General features: G+C 34.8%; 1 protein-coding gene across 1 annotated transcript in view; it reads left to right on the forward strand.

The window, feature by feature from the left end:
• Window positions 1-14,420: 14,420 nt before the first annotated feature.
• The window catches only part of LOC124353623 (protein TMEPAI-like), a 137,188-nt gene continuing 136,437 nt past the window's right edge, over window positions 14,421-15,171 (forward strand). The window contains exon 1 of the mRNA XM_046803547.1: window positions 14,421-14,836. The gene's annotated coding sequence lies outside the window, so the exon portion shown is untranslated. The remainder of the gene's footprint in view (window positions 14,837-15,171) is intronic.

The raw sequence follows: 15,171 nt of genomic DNA on the forward strand, positions 1-15,171 counted from the left end.
AAGATTAAACAGGCAGTGTTTTAGAAAAGTCTGACTCACTGATTTAAACACAGTATTGATATAAAAAATGGTAATCATATATTTAAATCATTTATTCTGTGAAATCCTTTTATACTTCCATAAACTGTTTAATTTTGCAAGCCATATTTTTATTAATAGTTGTCACATGTTTTTGCCTTCGCTCTATTTCAAGTATATGTTGGGTTACAGACAGTTGTATAATTTCGTGGAATAGCATATGACTTCGTTTTTGAGTTGTATGTTCCTAAAAACTTGTCCCGTTTTATTTTACAGTAAGCCCAATGCCAGGTAAAAAGTGGTCTTTAATGGGTCAATGACTGAAGACAACTTAAAGTTAATTTCATTTTTGCGTTCTGATGGTTGGTTTTAAGCGGATCTATGTTAAAAAAAATTTGGTCTGAGAAAAAAATATTTAAATATATGTTTAACCCTTTTAGGCCTCCCATTTCGACCCCAACCAAAACTGAGCAAACTAACGACCGATTTCTTTCTTAAAGGAAATTTCTTTATCAGTTCCACCAAATTGGCTTTGATTGTAATACGGGATATAGTATAAGATATAAAATTAAATGTGGGTTTTAATGTGGATATTTTAAAAACGTATCCTCATATTGTCTATGCTAATTTTGTATGCTTTGGATCACATAATCATATATCTGGAAATTATACATTTATTCTGAGCAGTCATATAGCAACATACAACACAATATTTGTAATAGCCTAAGTCTATTTGCTTATTATTATTTTTTTTTTTTTTTTTTTTTAGGAGAGGCCGATCTCCTTTCAAGCCTTATTCTGTCCGCCCTCATGGGCCACTGGCCTGTGCGAGGATCTTATCAAACAGAATAAGGGGGAGAGTCGATACAGTACAAGGTCAATGGTACTGATAAAAAGTGCAATGGTCACAGACAGGATTTGAACCTGCGTTATCCCTAACTCAGACCCAAAGTCCAACGACTTAGACCGCTCGGCCATCGGCACTCCCAAAGTTGTAAATAAATTAAAAAGTTTAAATAAAATATAATAAGCGTATGCAGGTCTACTAGTACTGTTATATTTATTATTGTTACATCCGTGCTTAATATTGCGTAAGTACATATCTATATAAATTAATTATGAATATTTAACTAGAGTGGGTAATGGTTTGATAATGTATTTGTGTGTAAATGATTCATGTTAAGGAGTGACTGCAAAAACTTTTCGTTTTAAAACATGCGATAAGAGCATCAAATATATATATATATTTTGTCATAACTTTATAAATCTATCCATAATCTTTGTTTGAAGTTTATTTTCGACGATGGAAGGAAACAGGATTCTTCCGGACATTTGCCATCGTTCAGTGAAACAAAAGATCAGTAACACTACGTTTCGATATCTGCAATCTGATCTCTTCTTCAGGTAAATAACTAACCTAATATAAGATAATTACCTGATAATAAATAAGTGTACCTAAATAATTTATCTGAAGAAGAGATCAGATTGCAGATCTCGAAACGTAGTGTTACTGATTTTTTGTTTCACTGAACGATGGCAAATGTCCGGAAAAATCCCGTTTCCCTCTATCCATATATTGTTACTTTATCTTTAATTATGTTTAGTTCCAAACATAGTGTGTGTGGATACATTAACAGAAAAATGTTAAGTCATGTATCCAATGTTAAATATTATGAGAATAGAGATGTTTTCAATGTCAATACGATATTGCTATTCTAAGTTCCACGCGTTCCATATTTACTGAACTGTAATGATATTCTTATTCTATTCTGGTATGTTTTCAAGTATGAAAACTCAAACTTAAGGATTTCCATCCCGATCTTGGGTCTAATACTCGGGCTTGTCGGTTAAGGAATTTAACTGAAGATTCGAAGGCTACCTCCTCGAGAAGACGCAGGTGACTCGGCCAATTTCCCCGCTCATGATGATCGCAGAGACCGGTCTCCGGCGTAACGTCTACCGCCGCCTAGACAGCCTGGATCAGCGTACAGACAGAAGTGGTATTTGTTTTGAAGAGTGCCCCCCACCACCCTCACTCCCCTCCCCCTCACACTATCACGTCTAGACACCGTCTGGCTGGTGAGCCGCGTATCGACCGTCCCGCAAACATTTCCAACTACTACTCCACGTGAAAACATCCGTGCACTTTCTCCCAGCCCGGTAACTAAGGTCGGGTTTAAAGTCCACGCGTTGTGTCGTATTGTTATTAAATTATTCTGTATTTTTATATAAATCCCTAAGTTACTTTAGTAACTGAAAGGAATTTGTTTCAACGAAAGTTATATAAGTAATAGTAACAGTGTTTTCTCTATTGTAGGATAAAACCATTCTTTTTATTATTCTTATTATTACTGAGGCTGAATTAAAATCATTCTTCCGCCTTTGTCGTTTATAATTATTAATTATAGTTAATTTAACGCGTTGTATATCATTATTTACGAATAGCCAATATTATAATTACTCTAATGTAAAATACCATTCAGGCTGCAATTATACTAATTTTAATGTCACAAACGTTCAGTAAATGGTACTTAAAGTTTAGTAATATTTTTATCTTATTTCTTGTTTCAGAGAGTTTGGGTTGAAAATTAATATGAAGATTTTTAATTGGTATGAACACTGTTACGAACAAAAGCTTCAAAACAGGTTTATTTGGACTTATTCTTCCAGACATATATCATGTAAAATTACAGATTTGAGGAATCGTATGATTAATAAATAGTGGAACTATTAACGTTGAACTTTCATGACACATCATTTCTGTAAAAAAAACTAAAAAACTAATTTAATTTTGTGATGGTATGGTTTGATAATTTCTTACCCCAAATAGTAATAAACTGGGGAAAACTTACCAAAATTGTGTGAAACTTAGGTCAAATTGTTTTGTCCGATCCGAAATTGAACTTAAAATTTAAAAGAGTTCCCTTCAGGAATTCATAATTGCCCATTTGCCTCAAAATCAAACTGTTCCTATGGCTATTGTATTACATACAACTTATAAAAAAGACGTTTTAAAGGAATTTAATTTGTTGAACGAGCTATGGGTCTTAAATTGCGAATATCCCAATCCATTGTATCAAGTATTGTTGAATATTTTTATTTAACAGCAATTTTTGTAATTCAAAAATAATTCTAGGTAAATTAAAATAGTACAGATTGATAGGTTGAGCGAAGACGACCCATCTGGTCAAACCTACGGTCGAAATTTAAAATAGTTTCAACGACAAAAAAAATAACCAAATTTTGTTTCTATAATTTGTTCGTTTTTAATAAGCATAATGTATATCGGTCGTAAACTTGATGATTGTGGGTGGGGGTGGAGGGGAGTAGATACGTGAACTGAGGAATAGTTTGTTTGTTGTCCAAGTACTTATAAACTTACAGTACCGATGTACTCAATGTAGGTCAGAGCTTCACCGAGTCGCTATGTGCTGATGGGAACAGTCTGTATGTCTGTCTGTCTGTCCGTATTGCATAAGCGTCTAGCCAGCCACCGCTCTGCGCCACGCCGCCTGGCCTACTTCGGGTTGTGGCGGTCGAGCCTGACTCCCCGCCTCATCGACCAAGCTCTCCAGGTATGTACGAGAGGCATCGCTTGTCCGAAACTGATCTATATGCGCTTAGGGTGACCTAAAAGGAGGACTTATGGGGGTGAAAAGGAGGACAGTATTAAATATCCTTTCAAAGTTTGCGAAAAAACATTTATTTACACATTATAATAAAAACGCACATTATAAATCAGCACTGTATTGCTTATAATACAAATTTAAAAAATCATAAAATAAATTTGTTTTTACTTATAAGTCGAAAAATAAACGGAAATCATATTATTAAAGTGTATATTTATGGATAACAGTATATTTTTGCACTGTTTTTGACGATGGAGTGATTGTGAAAAAACAGGATTTTCCGGAAATTTGCCATCGTTCAGTGATACAAATAACACTACGTTTCGAGATCTGCAATATGATCTCTTCTTCAGGGAAATAACTAACATAACACATAATTACAAAAAAGGTCAAAATAAACAAATCATACCAAAGCTTTGTGACACGCGTAAGTCAGGAATCACAACCACCATGTTGTGTGTCAATTTACTAACTCTAAAACATGCACCTAATAAAAAACTAAACACAATACTGATTATCATAGTTCAGTTTTAATACAGTTGTATTATTTTTAAATTATATTAAAAATAATATGTGTAAAATAATTTGAATGATTTAATTCTATTGATTTATTACATTATTAGTAATCTATACTCACAGATATATATTAGAAATTATCACTATAACAGAATATAAAAATATATATATATATATATATATATATATATATATATATATATATATATTGTAATGTATTATTAAAAACATTAAATCAATCATAACAGAGGAATAGGAAATCCAGGGGTAGTAGTGCCAGTGCAGCTGAGCGGATAGGAACAACAGTGAGTCAGTGACACTATAGACAACACTCAACATACAACTGAATCTAACAGCAGTTCACGTACCATGGTATTAAGTGTGCACTGCAATAACTGTTCATGGCATATCGTCGGGACTTCGGAAATCGGAATATTATTTTTATGTGATGCTACTATTTTTTTACACTTGAGCGTTAGCTAAAAAGCCGTACATTTAACATAATTTTCAAAAGCCGGGAGGACAGGAGTACAAACATTAAAAAAGACATGTCCTCCTAAAGCCGGACGTCTGGTCACCCTGCATATGTGACAGCTCATAGAGAAATAAATTAAACCCCCTGGCCCCCATCCGATTTGACCTAATTTACTTCAGTTGAATGATTTACCTATATAAAGGATGGCTTATTTATAATCACTCCCTACAACTATAACATAGACATAAATTTATATTCCTTTAAAGTATTAATTTCTACCAGATTTCACAGTATCGTAACGTACAACCTCTTGATTGAAACTGTCTCAATGTCTTTGCTACTTAATTTTAAATCCCTCCGTACCCACGCAATGGGTAAAATAAACGACAAACCTAGTATTTCATGTCCCAAGACATTGCGATGACAAATGTGACACCTGCCAGTATTAGGTTTCGTGTTAATTTTAAGGTAACCTTCTGTGTTTCTTTCACCATGTGTTCATTACACGTGAAAAGCTTCATATTAAAAATGCACACAACATATTTAGCAACCCCTTGAAAATATTTAAATATAAGTCACGTAAAGATAACTGCAATTAATTTATTGCCCCGTATTATTTTTGTTGGTGTCAAATTTTGTGAAATAATACAAAAATAATACAAATGTTGATATTATTGTACAGAATGCCATCTGTCTTTTTTCGTCATTTTGACGCTCGACAAAAACTAATGAGAAACCATTAAATAAAATAAACTTCGGAATAAAATAATTTGATTAACTTTTACTTCATAGATAAGGATGTATTTGCATCCCCCAGCTTGACATCGAATAACACCCACTAGTCAATTGATTTAGTGCGCCTCATCCTGTAGCCTAGTAAAGAATTGCGGAGCGCCTGCATTTCGAAAAACGCAATTGGGAGACACGACCTTCCAAACATCCAAAATCGGGACTTGTTTTTCTGTCAGGGAAGTCATAATAACGCATTTCGAATTTTTAAACTGTAAAGTTTACATAGCAAGTTATTATATTGCTAAGTTTATTTCTTAATCATTCTTATCGCAAAAATCAACCGACCTTTACAATGATAATAAATTTGCACAAACCCAGTTTTTTATGCCAAATCAACATAACAGCCTGAACACGTCATCTTGTAGGTAACAAAACGAGGTAACACTGAACTACCGTTCTCATATATCTCATTTACCGTTGTATCTTATAGGGCTAAACTAAAACAAATATTTTGAGGCAATTATTGGTTAATCTTATCTTTTTGCCTCTTGTGAAGTGGTAAACCGATACAACAACAATAATAATAAAATGTTATTCTTGTTTTTAGTAATTGTCCTTTTATTTCGGTTATTTAAGTGTTTGTTATTAGCTGAGCGTTAGTGAAGTCTATAACTCGTGTACCTGAAAAAAATTAATTTTTGTCTGTCTGTCTGTCTTCTGTCCCAACGAGAAGCAGTGAGTTGGATTAAGGTGCATGTCACTTCATGGGTTTTGGCTGAGCGTTAGCGAATATTTTTACATTGGTCTTATGGGTAACCTAGATGGCAACGAGAAAACGGCAGAATATTATTCAGACTTTGACCTGTAACATATTAACATATGTAGCCTAATTATCACAACACATCCAACATAATTTTATATGTAGACTTTTGTTACTCACTGACATGAAACCCAGTTAAAGAAAATGTAAATATACCATGTGGAAAGATATATGTAGACTTAAAATACTGCTAGAAACTTAATTTCTATGAATTCGTAGATGTTGCATGTCCCAACGTGGAGTTTGGCTGAGCGTTGTTGAAGCGGAGGTTGAGACATTTCTCTTCCGCTTGTAAAAAAGTAAAGTAAAGTAATGATGTCTTATTTTACCAGGCGAAGTTAGGGCTAAGAAGCCCTCTCTAACACAACCTGGGGACCAACGGCTTAAAGGTGACTTCCGAACCACCACCAATGACCGGGCAGGCGGGCTGCTTGCAAGGACAGGATCGCTCAGCGGTCACCCATCCAAGCAGCAGCCACGCTCGACGTTGCTTGATTCGGTTATCCAGCGATAACCGTAACCGCCGTACCCGCTAGACTGCGCCATTGGCTTGTTGCATGATTGTCTCTCGTTCTATTTATCAATAATGAATTTGTTATGGACTTGAAATTTTGCATCGAACTCCATCCTCCTCTAATGGAAACATACAAAAAGTAAATATGGTCGGTATAACGCATTAGTGACCTAGGTAGCTTTGGATCTTGTATTCTTAATTAATGCCCAGTTATAGTATATTTAAGGTTTCTAACGACTAATTTCTAATTTCCCAGGCAGCTTCAGTAAAATTATAACAGAGCCACAAGACTGTACAGAAAGTCATGTCCACATCTAGATAACCGAATTCACATGCCCTATAGTTGTCCGCCCAGGGGCGGGTCCCCCATCAGTCAAGATCATGCTGCGCAACGAGTCACGCACTGTCGTTGTATAACTTGCAGGAAAGAGGTTGGTCGGTAATTTCTACATACATGTTATTTTTCCTTTTTCAACCTCTAAGAATTGCTGGATATTTTGGAATCATACTATAACGCCTGCCGGGTTGATAGAGGATGTAAACACAACAATTTTTTTGTCCAGTACACATGGGGTCGCTAATGTTCCGTTTCTGAGAAAATTTTGAAATTGTGAAACGCCTCCCTTGTAGGAAACACTTAGTGTTCCCTTTGACATTCGACCAGAAAAACGCAAACCTACTGAAAGAAAATGTTTTTCTTCTTAATTACAAATAAAGGAACCAATTAATGCAAACAAAAATATAAACAATACTATTATTAATTTGTCCCGCATCGACTCAAATGGGAGAAATTATTGCACTAATAATATATTTTTACACTCATGTTCATATTATGTGGTTTTTTGTGCGTTATTACGAAGGGTGTAGTTTTTTCAGCAGCTTTATGCAGCCTAATTATTATATAATCCATTTTAAATTATTCTTAATTAATTCCCAGTGACAGCATATTTAAGGTTTCCACGACGATTCCCCAGGTAGCTTCACAAAACTATACGGGAAGTCTCTAAAAATGCTCACTTTTATCTGAATTACCCAGTATAGGGTTTGTGAATCATTTCTGCTGAAATTGTTATGCTTTAAGTCCTTATAAATATGTTCTACTCTAAAAAACTACTAAGTGCAATTTTAATGTCTGCCTTTCTCAATTTCGGGAAAGCCCTGAGTCCCCTCTCTTCCTCGCCATTCTTTATAACGTATCTTTAAAAAATTATTTGTCTTAAAAAGTAGTTAGGTAGGTACCTTAAATCATATCATATACATATAGTAAAAGACTCTCCTAGTCTTCAAAAATGTTCCTTAAGTCAAATTGCAAAATTGATTATAAGAATGCAAACGTACGTCTTTGGTAATTTAACACAAGTTAAAGTTTACATATGCATACGGTTCCAAATTTTACATTTAACATATTAAATTTGTAGGAAAGTTTATGCATTAGGAACTAAAACTTCTTGGCAGGTTTAAAATTATATATTTTAAATTAACATTTAAACAAATGTTTTAATATTATCTCTCTAAGACTTATGAAAAATTAAAAACATACACAGTTGGATAAAAAATGTGTAAATTAGCTTGCAAATAATTATTTTTAGGTCCTTGAAAATGGTGACAAAGAAAAACAAATGTTTTCATTATGTGTCCCGTTTCTCGTATCTGGTACAATGGCGGCGCAAGGAGTGTAGACAAAAGATTTCTTGGCTTTCTTATTTTCTCCTTATTCAAATCACAGCAGACGGGCGAGCCGGGGCCGTTGGGAGTTCCTTTGAGTCGTTCGCTGCGCTCTCCATCTCCCGACAGAGTGGGTCAGCCCCTCCGCGCGTCCTGGGACTCCGTTCTTGGCTAAAGGCTAGAGCCGCAAATCCCCGAGGAAAAATAAAGAAGGGAGAGAAAACGTGTTCTAGAAAAGTATATCCCTCCCAGTCTTGTTTTATACATGTTTTTAGATTGAACCGACCAAATACCTCGCTGGAGTCTTCGCAATTCGTGAGGTAATATGTATATTTGTGTTTTTATATTTTCCCTAGTAAATAGTACGAAGTACCAAAGAGATTAAAAAAAAATTAAACTTCGGAGAAATTAACCGCTTTTGTATAAACGGATTCAGAAAAGTGTTTTAGCAGAAATATACATAAGTAAGAATTATGATTCTTAATTACATTTTATCTTGTGATATAGGTGTCTCTGATGTCGAAAGGGTTCATTTTGAGTCGACTTCTTTTAGATCTCTTCAGACGAACATGACTCCAGATTCCAGGAGCAAGTCTGTTACAGCGTCAGATTCCAGACGCTGCACTAAGAGGAAGGTGAACTGGAGCTGAACTCAACATTCCATTGAATCAACCCTTATCGCTTTAGCTACGTTATAGATATAGCTTGTTATAAACGATCAAGCCCACACCACTTGGCACGCTAACGTTAATGGAAAATAAAATACATTTTTGCTTCGGTTTTTTTTATTTCTTTAGTAGTTTTATACGAAACTACTATAAAAAAGGGTGAGATTGAATAAACTGTAAAAACATTCAGACGCTGCTCTAACTGTATTACATTATTTTGTATTATTCGTAGGCTATATAGTGAATGAAATTAAGAAACTGGAACTATTTAGATTCTTTTTGAAAATTTATAAAATCCGAATAAAGACCAATCGCTCAACTCTGCATAAGCAATGAAAACAATGTTGAGTAATTTTTTATTCAAACGACAAAGGAAATCAAACAGATTGTCCAATTTAGATAAAATTTTGAGTGGTATCTTGGGAAAAGCTAATCTATGTCGGTCAGCAAAAATTTTACCGTATTTAGATACATTTATTTTATTTAAATTGTAAATCCGATAACGATAATGCTGTGTAAATTCAAAGTTCAACCATTTAAAGTTGAGTGTTTCGATAACTATATTTTTATTTTATATCCTTAATTGTTCTGTTTATTTCTACCTTTGAGAATATTCTGACGTTTTCAGATATCGAAAGAGATGAGCCCATAACCTACTGTCCTCTATGTAGTAAATCGAGGTAACCACACTACTAGGAGGTTCATAAGTTATATCAGTAGCGTGTTTATGGGGTATTTTTGAGACCGTACCACTTTGATTTTCTTATACAATACAAAATCCCCTGATAAAGGTACACATAGATAGCGAAATCGGTACTAAATGAAATTGTAAATGCCATGTATTTCTAAAACAGTAGAACTTGGATTATTCGAATCTGTACGAACAATAAAAATTCGAATTTAAATCTTACTATTGCATAGGAGTGTTAAGGGAGCGCAAGAAAAGTTCGAGTTTAGAATTTTGGGTACATAAAAATGATTAAACTTCGATAGATTTACATGAGTTACTCCCGCCAAGATCAGCTACGATTGGAAACCTTTCGCATTATCGTACTACATTATCATAGTAGTTATTATTTAGATCACTACATTTAACCCTTCGGTAAGACATCTTTCTTGCAATTGTAAACATCTTAATAGGAACGCAGTAGAATCCGATCTGTGGAAATCAAACAAATCGTAGATTCAGATCTGCATAACCTTACATTGTTGCCTGCTTGGTTATAATATTATCTCTTGCTTTGTTATTGCAGCTGAAATCCGATAAGGAGCTGTTCCCGGAAAAGATCCTCAATCGTATAAGATTAGGAAAATTAAATAACAGATAGTCCTGTTATTCATATCTCTATAGCAGATAAAGGCATAGCATTCAAAGTAAGGCATTTAGGCATTTTGTAATCAGACCCAAATAAAAACGGCTGAAGATAAAACGTAAAACGGAATGTTTCACCCCCCCCCCCAACCCATTAAAAAACAGATTCAACAAGTTATACTTACAAACACAATCTAATAATCTGACAATCTTGCATAATCTGATGACCTAACGATCATATGTAATATGATGATCTGATAATCGCAATATGATACGGTTACATTATTTGACGGTATGATAATCTCAGTGGCGTTACTAGGACTTGGTTTAGGGAGGGGGTGAATTATAAAATAGTTTTTCATCTCTCAATAACAAACGACTTATTTATCCTAGAGTACTTTATTTTTACCAATAAAAAATATGTATAAAATATTCTTAAAACTGTCTCCATTTTTTAATTAATATGTACCCATAATTCCATAACTGGGGTACTCCAGAAAAATTTCTAAGCCTTGTGAAGTCGTAATCTAAAACTTGCTTCTTCGGTCCAACAGATGTTCGGTCCAATTTGCCGAAGTTAATGCACCAAAATCATGAAATTCTTTAAATGTTTTGTCCCCAAATAGTCTCCGCTAGGGAACAAAATTGTGGTCTTATATTTCGGAGTTAGTCTCATTGGCGTCTTAGGAAAAAATGGAATTTCAGGACTTTGATCAAAGTTGATCATAAAGAATCAAGTTTCTTCTCTCAAGTCATCAAGAGGATAGAGTCTTCTTCCAATTCCATCACTTTTATTTTAGGGAGAGCTGTTTGTGAAGTGTGTGTGTGTGTGTGTGTGTGTGTGTGTGAGCTGTTACTACTAAGCACAAGTAGCCTACCTACTATCTAGTTACAGATTATCATGTTCTTTTCTTTGCCAATGAATTCTTATCTTCTGTAACTAAGTACTGCAAGAATCCATACTTAATAAGTATTTACTTATTTTCAATAATCACGATTGTGATTGTTTTAACTCTGCCGATTTGCAGATCATAAATCTCTTCGGAGTTACCCATTATTTTGGATCATAGAACAAAAAAAAAAAAAAAAAAAACGAGAAAAACACATTATATTATCATACCGTTATTAATTACAGTGTTCATCGGCTATTAACTAAAATGCTAATTAAATTTACGGTATTCCACTGGGATGAAAATTTCTTCCAGGTTTCAGTATTTTGAACCAAATCATTCTTTTGTTTGAAGTTTGTGTTTTACGATGGAAGGATTGTGAAAGAAACATTTTGAAAGAAACATTTTGACAATCCAGAAAGAATTTTCCGGACATTTGCCATCGTTTGGTGATACAATACAATCAGTAACACTACGTTTCGAGATCTGTAATCTGTTCTCTTCTTCAGGTAAATGAATAACCAAAAGCATGACTATAATCTAGGTTAAGTAAACAAAACGTACCAGAGCGCTGGGACACGTATAAGTCAGGAACCAAAACAGCCATTAGTGGACATGGAATAGACACATAACATAAAATCGTGCAACTGAAGAAGGCAGCAGATACTAATCCTCGAAACGTTGCATTCTGGTTTTTTGACGTATATCACTAACAAGTGTCCTTACTTGTATCAATGATAACTCTTTCCAACCTTTTTAACAGAATTATATTAATAGGCCTACTCGATATTTTCGGAAAATCAATCAGGTAAGGTGAGGGAAATAACCGGTTAAGGATATGGGCCTCAGCTCAAATTAAGTGATAAAGATATTACTGTAATATACATAGTAAATATAGTAATTAAGTCTTATTATTATTAGTCTTGTTTTATGGGTGGCATTGTTTTAGGGAAGGTTATTCAATGTATACTGAGTAACAGCTTTGTATTAAAGCATCTTCAAAACATTTAATAGCCTATTTTTTATTTCTTAAATTTTAAAATTGACCATGAACGAAAAGAATAAAATTAAAACTATTACCGTTTTGCACCAAATAATTTCATTAAGAATGCAATTTGTCAATTAACTGTTTGGTTAAATATTTTGACATACCGTACTCTCCACACTTTTCGGAAATTTCTTGAGAACTTGAATTTTTCTATTATTGATTAAAAAAGAAAAATTCAAGTTTTCAAGAAATGTTTTCAAGATGTTTTCTACGATTTTGTTTGATTATAATAATTTAGGTTAGCCAGTTTGCGTACTTTTTTATTTTATTTTAGTTGAGTTAAGTAATATTTATAATCATTGTTGGGAAGGGGTATACTGTTTCTTAATATTTTGCAAGACCCTTGGATTCTTGTAACTGAATAATTGATATTTCGACCTTTTATACTACTTGATTTCCTTATCCTCTTTCTTATCTGAGCTTATCTGTCAGCTGTTCGGTCTGTTGGTACGGGGGGGGGGGGAGTCACTGCAATCTGCATTCATAGCTCAATTTATCAACGTCTATTATTTTGTTATCTTTGTAATATTGTATTTTAATGGCATTATTTAGATAGGTACTGACACTGTTAGTATAATTTAAATGTCCACAAAATATTTCTGCGTGTTGTTAATCTATTAATAAGTTTTACATTTTCACATGTAGTCCAGTTTAGGATGGTTATGTATTTCATTTGTATATTATTCTTCTAGCCGTAAAAAAATAAGTTTAGATTTTGTACTCTAATCAGGGTAAGCCTGAGAGATTCCTCTATATGGTATTTATTATTGGAAATTTAACACTTCTCTGTGTTTATTGTGTAAGATTTTTCAAGTACAGAGTGGTATTTCGGGTTGATATGAAATTGTAAATTTCATGTATATATGAAAAAAAAATGAGAGGAATAAAGATTATTATTTTTGTTGTTATTATTATGGATCACAAATGGGATTTGTGAAGTTTAAGTTTTGAATTTTAAAAATGCTTTAGTTCACTAAAGTTGCAGGTGCTGTTGACCACGACAATAATTACCCAAGTTTACTTGTTTATACGCTGTTGCTGATATTGGGAGAAGTAAACATACTTTTAAATATCAAATACAGTAATGTGATAAATACTTATGGCATAATTCTAATTTTTTTAATTAGGTAATTAATGATAGTAAAATTAGCTTAGTTATTACTATGAAAAGTACTCTTGTCAGATCTAATGTCAAAAATTTCAATACGAAGTTTTTAATCGTAGTCGATTCTGTATAGAAGTGCCATCGTCTCAGTCTTAGTCACTGCTTCGCGAGCGCATGGCTGAGCGTGCGTGGCAGCTTCGCGTCAACCAGTCGCAGTTGCAACTGTCTCTGTGAATGACTTACGTCAATCAATACTGCCTTCACCGTGCTCTTATGGTCACTGAAAAAATGGCATGGAAAAAAGAGGGCACTCAGTCTCGTCGAGGGAGAAGCGGACTCCCCTCCGCCGACAAGTGGCCCCGCCCAACCGGCTGCAGTGCTGCCAACGTTGGGGACACACTTTCCCGCTCCGACTCGTCGTCATGGAAACCGACCATTGTTGCTTCACTGCCGTTTCAAAGAGTTTTTTAATTCAACACTATTACAAATTAATTATGATTTTTGTGGTTTCTTAATTTTTTAAGTCCACAACATTCTAGATTTAACTTAGTACTGCACATTTCTAATTGCACTATGACTATGATCGAAAATTTTTTTAAATGTCTAGAAAAGGGTTATAATAATTTAACCTTGTTGATTAGAAAGTAAGAGAGTCAACTTGGAGGATTTGTAAAATAATAAATACCGTCTTGTGTCCTGCTTATGCCATTAAAAAAAATATAAATAATGTTTGTATTGAGTTTTATTATATGTATATTATGATAAAACTGTAATACTTTTTCTAGTAAATCTGACACAACATGAAAAATATTCTAAAAGTACGATTATATTTTTTTCATTGTTACGGTTAGACATTACGAGAAATTATTATAAAAAAGTTTCAGCCTAATTCATTAGCGAGCTATAGCCACCGGCCGTGGTACTGGAGTATCAATGTCTGCAGGACCAGTTTGACCTCGCTAGGCCACACGTGTCCGGCGGTGGGAATGTTCGCGGCGCGAAGTTGGTAGACCTGCTCGTCCAAGGCGCACTGCAGAGAGCTCAGTGATCGGGCAAGTTCAGTCAGCCGCTGCTCGTCTCTGGTCGCGTTCGGTCCGTGCCGTCTCGGGAACCTGACACCAACAGTCTAAGATCGATGAGGTTTCAGTTGTGAGGAAATTCAGCCTTTGTGATGAGGAATTGTCGACTGGTCTCCGCGAGTGTTCCGGGATCCTCGCCGACGATTCGTCGAGCGCCACCCACCGGGTCCAAGTTCACCTAGCATTCGATATGCTCAGTAGGGATTGATGTTTGACGTTGTTGTATAATTAAATCAATTCTGACTCGCCTAGTCTTTCGAAATATATTGTCGTTGATGTTTAGTGATAATTTGTTGAATGTGTTCGTATCGTTGGTAGCGAGCGATTGTGGGCCGATCTGTGATTTGGACAACATTTCCGAACTGGTGAGTACATAACCTGTAAGCTTGAACACAGGCAGACTACGCGACGCTGCCAGGGCAGTAAATATTACATTGCAGTAAGAGCGGCTGTGCCGCGACGTTTTGTGCTGTATTTTTACAACGGACGCTTGCACTGCGATTATTTCGGGACCGATTCTGACGCCTCGGACCCCCCTCTTAACTAATTACATTACGCTGTCTAATCCCAATCTGCATGGAAACCTCGCACCGAATAAATACCAGGCCTACGTGGGAATCGAGTCTAACCGACTCGAGACTATTTTCGTCCCCTGCTGACCTAAAATGTAATCCGCCAATCGGGAGTTTTTATTTATCTG

The sequence above is a fragment of the Homalodisca vitripennis genome, chromosome 2, assembly GCF_021130785.1.
Source record: "Homalodisca vitripennis isolate AUS2020 chromosome 2, UT_GWSS_2.1, whole genome shotgun sequence".
Lineage (NCBI taxonomy): Eukaryota > Metazoa > Arthropoda > Insecta > Hemiptera > Cicadellidae > Homalodisca > Homalodisca vitripennis.